The sequence below is a fragment of the Papilio polytes genome, unplaced genomic scaffold (genome assembly GCF_000836215.1).
Source record: "Papilio polytes unplaced genomic scaffold, Ppol_1.0 DF823934.1, whole genome shotgun sequence".
Taxonomy (NCBI): Eukaryota; Metazoa; Arthropoda; class Insecta; order Lepidoptera; family Papilionidae; genus Papilio; species Papilio polytes.
In genome coordinates, this window is record NW_013525270.1 from 1,061,204 (window position 1) to 1,066,329 (window position 5,126).

Consider the following 5,126-nt stretch of genomic DNA (forward strand, 5'->3'; position numbering starts at 1 on the left):
ATTTATAAATTAAAATGTTTTGTTTGTGGCGATGTGAAATAATTTTTACAGGATTAATTCGATTATGCTAATGGTCACAATACTCGGTCGAATAATTTTTACAACATGCAAATACTAAATATTATATTTGTAAAAAGGGTTAACGTCAATTCAAATCTAAAAACAAACTTTAAACTATATGTTTTTAAAATAATTTCTGTATTTTTCAGCTGGCTCGAAAGTAATGAGATTGGACTACTTCGAAAACAATTCTAAAAAACCGTAATTTAAAAAAAGCAATAAATTATTGACTTTGTCACTAATGTTATTGAAAAAAAAGGTGGAAAAGACTTTTGTTATACAAAGAATTAAAAACATAGAGTCACGAAAAAACTTATTTTCACGAATCCGACTGCAAATTTATGGGCTCCCTTCGTTCAATGCCCGCATACTTATTAGTTAAGTCAAACACACCTTTTAAAACTCGAGCCCCGAATATTTCAGACCAACTTGCCTCTGTTTGCGAAAGCAAATTTTCACCAAACATTCTATTGATACAAATAATTCCGAGGGAAAAACGATATTTCACTGGAGGTTTTACAAAAGTCGGAGCGGTCCTAATGCCGAACTTAGTTAACTAACTTTTTCGCATTTCGTTAAAAATGTCCAGGATTAATTCGGGTGTCGAGGGTAATACTTATTTACAATAATCCGACTTGTGGGAGCGCCGCATGAATTGTAAGAATACATTTTTCGTTTTTAGACGTGCTAGTATTAGTGTTGTTTATTGTATCGATGGGTATTTATCGATATTTTCCGATACGCTACTTTGATTACAAAAGTTACTTAAGTTATACATTGAACTGGGATGTAAAACATCATCTTTTATCCACAAATTAACGATTCTAACCAATTTCCATTCAAAAAGCCAGCCAGTTATCCTCTTTAATTATTTTCTTCTTTTGGTACGGGATCGAAATACATATAATGAAAAAGAATCGTGTGAAATGCAAAGAAATCTATCATTTATTAATAAGAATTTCTATTAAAAATATTCAATTTTAAAGTATATCGAGTACATTTAAATCAAAACTTGGCACAACACTAACAAGTTACGTATGCAGATCGTAAACCGCGCTTTATAAATTACACGCCCGTTCAGTCTACGGAGCCCTTTTTATAATCCCTAAGAATTTTCTACTAATGATGCATCCACTTAAATTTGGATTTTTCTTTTACCTTTCTGTCCAAATACTTATCCTCTTTAATAAAATGATTTTACTGTAGCTTTTTTTATTCAAAAGGTTTATTTTTCTAGTCTAAAGTTAGATTTTCTTTTAATGTAAAGACAAATTGGAATAAAATCGTATCTCAGGTGATTAACAGTACAAGTTTAGTTATCTTATTCATGTTAGTTACAAAAATCAACACGAAGTGCTGTCAATCGCGCACGAACTGCGGTCCGCTATAACATTTGCATTTTGCGAAGGGAAATCTTCATGATTAACATTTTTATTAAACAAGGATTAGGCATAATCCTTTTTTATTCGACAATTAGAAACGTTATCGCGGCCGTGAACGCGCTCGTAAAGAGTTGAAATACGCACCTATCGACTTACTAATTAAGCAAATTGCCCTCATATTTTAGATAAGACTGTCTTTAATTAAACTTTCACATTTTGGTTATCTCGAGGACTTTTTTTGTGATGTTGAGACTAGAAGAGGAGTTAAACAATTCTCAATTGCATTCGTCGTTTTTATAATTGTACCAACTTCGATGTCTTTCATTCTTCAACAATAACAACAAATCTTTCAATGATACTTTTTTACTATCATAAATTTTAATACTAAAGTAAAAATAAATGGAATTTTTATTTTTTAATATGAAACATCACTAATCTACTTAAAAAAGTTTCAATTACTTCTAATATACGTATACTTGAAGTAATTATTTTTAAAGTTAGTATTTTTTAGTTTTGTTATTAACAGAAAAAGTTTTTCTACCACTTTTTTAGATTGCTAATGAAAAAACAAGTTATTTTTGCAGCGATCATAAACCATTCCCTCGATGTAATATAGTAAAGCAATTTGAATTGCTTTCAGACGACGTGACTCAAACCCGAGCACGGCTAACAAGCACTTAGTTTTATTAAACCTGAAATTCGAGAGTCATTTAAAGTTTGTATTTTCTTCTTTTTATATTTATTTTTTAAAAAATATTTTTGCAATATATTATTTATGATATGTATGTATGTATATCCGTATAATTATACGTATTTGGACTATCGTGCAATAATGTTCTGTATTCCTATGAAATCCATACTGTTAGTTCACTATTTTCTGTATCAACTACGCAACATATGGTATGCGTATATATACATAACATATGGTATGTATATAATAATCAATATTTAGTTTTCATCTAAGAAAATGTTAAGTTACACTTGAGACTTTGAAATTTAAAACACAAATGCCTATTAAATTACCTCACGTTATAAAACCGCCTCTTAACACTTCCTGCTGTATTTTAACAATGTGATTCCTCTTTTACAACTTTGTTAGACAAACGAATTAAATAAAATAAACTCGAATTTAAAAAGCTGTTATAAATTGTGACACAGCCGGCGCCGCTTGATGGTCCTTTTGACAGCTAACAATAGTGTTGTAAATATACTTCAGTATTTTATCGACTTACATTCTTAAATTATTTTTATCACACTTTATAATAAGTAAACGAGAATTCTACACATGTAAAATTGAATTGTTTCATAAATGGTAATGTTTATTCAGATATAATAATGGAATTAGTAACTTCATTTTGTACGAAACATTTACACCCGGTATGAAAACTCAATTCTTCTCTTGTTAGGCTACTAACTACCTTTTCATGATTTGTACGAGGATTGTTGAGATCTAAGAAAGTAATAAAGACTATCGATACTTAATTTGTACATCCCTAGGTCACACGTATTAGTCGATTCGTTATTCACTTTCGAGCTGTCAATAATTACACAACTTGACGAACGTACAAGCGTCATAAGCACCATCATTCGGCGTCACTTGTCAATTACGTGAATGTGAAAAATAAAGGCACTCAAATATTTTCTGCCACACCTCAGAGTGTGGCTGGAATTATATGAGTGCCACTTATTTTTTATTTTCCAATATTGTAGCTCGTTTTTCTATATTTTATTACATATTTTGCATTATTAATCATGATAATGAAGTATTTTACGTAATGGAATCACCACATGACATTTATTTAACTTTCAAGAGAAAATAACCGTAAAGATTCTCTCAGACAATACCTTCTGTATCGTACCACATTTAACGTGAGAATCATTCCGCGTTTTTCCAAAGCAATACGACTTAGGGTCCTTCGAGAAGCGACCCTAAAATTTCCTCAAAGGCCGGCAACGCATCTGTAGTTCCTCTAGTGTTGCGGATGTCCATGGGCGTCATTAACCACCTTTGTATTCCCGCCGCTTGTTTGCCCCCTTCTCATATAAAAAAAGAGAAAATCAATCTTCATTAATAATAAATAATTTGACTTCGAATTCATATTAAAAAACCAGATTGTAACAATATGTAGTAATCGATTCGGAAAACAAGCAATTTTAAAAAGCATCATAGATTACAATATTGTGTGGGAATTTAACTTTATTACGCGGCATGCAGCAAAAGCAGCTCTGATTTATTGTCTGGCGTCCATCGGACGAGCTGCAAATTAATCTCTCTGCGGTGCAGACTCAACGCCACTCGTATATCAAAAATGGCCGGAGAGGTCTCGAAATTTTTGTTAAGCATGAGTGCAAGCCACATAAATATGCTGTGGCCTTTCGAAATTCAAAATTGTTCGTTTACTGACGAACATTTTGGATTCTAAATTTGAAAAATGCTTGTTGGTTATTGCCAATTAGCATTTTTTTTAAATAAATAATTTAACCACAAAAAATTGATGTTAATTATCAAGCTATTATTTTTTTTTAATCAAGGCAATTGTTCTAGTCAGTTACAATTGTGTCTTTTTAGAAGAGCTTGTTGGTAGTCCCTTTAGTTTATACAATAGTTAGTATTGTTTTATTATACGGCAAAGGTTATAAATCTACGAGAAAGTTTTGATACACTTTTTGGAATAGAAGAAGACTACATTCTAACTTAAAGTAAAATAAATCGTTCGTATATATAAATGTTCTTTGTAAAATTAAGTCTTGCTTACTTTCACTGACAGATGATACAGATCCTTTTATATATAGGGCCATTAAGTCGTTCTTAGTACAATTAATTGGTTTAATACAGCAATTTCAAGCGCAAATCTCCTTGAACTTTGCCAAGTGAGTAATGTTTATTCTGAGAGAGTTATCATCCTCCTAATTATCGTGGCCATAAAATTAGTGAAGTTGGACGTTTAATGTTGAATAAATTGCACTTTTGAATTCAGTTTTATCACTGTTCTTTAATGTACATCGGGGTTTTAAAGGGCACGCCTACTCTTTTGCGGCCAGACATTAAGTTTTTACGAGCTGAATGGAGGCGAAGATTGGAAAAAATTCAAAGCACTTTTTGTCGAAATTCGTAAAAAAAATGTTTTGTATTGTGAATCGCGCACAATGGTGGATAGAGGAAATGAGAGTCTGGGTGGAGCGGTGCTCAATTTAACTCAGCCGCCCCGCCGCCCGCCCCGTGCATGCCAGTCGCACGCCCCGCTCCCGCCCCGGCCGCGCTTAGCTGCACCGCCGCGTCGTCATGCACTCAATAACCATACTGAAAACAATCGCATTGCCCATTATATTTGCAGACTGAAAATCAGTTTGACTTTTAATTGTTCCCGTAACTACTTTTGTAGTTGAAAGTTTCCAGATTGCAATTTGTGAAGACACTTAGCAGATTAAATGCTACTCGTTCATTTTGCTAATATTTTCATGGATTAGGCCAACATAAACAGTGATAGTTCCCGATACTATAGAAACTTTCAATTTGTTTTATATTTAAAGGAATGTTTATCAGTGCATGCACATACAGTATCCTTAATCCAACATGTTGATCCACACTAAAGCCACAACTAAACATTTCTAAAAACAAAACACAGCCGCTAATCTAATAAAGCCTGGTCCGAACGCCGCGCCGCCGCCGCCGCCGCCGCGCAC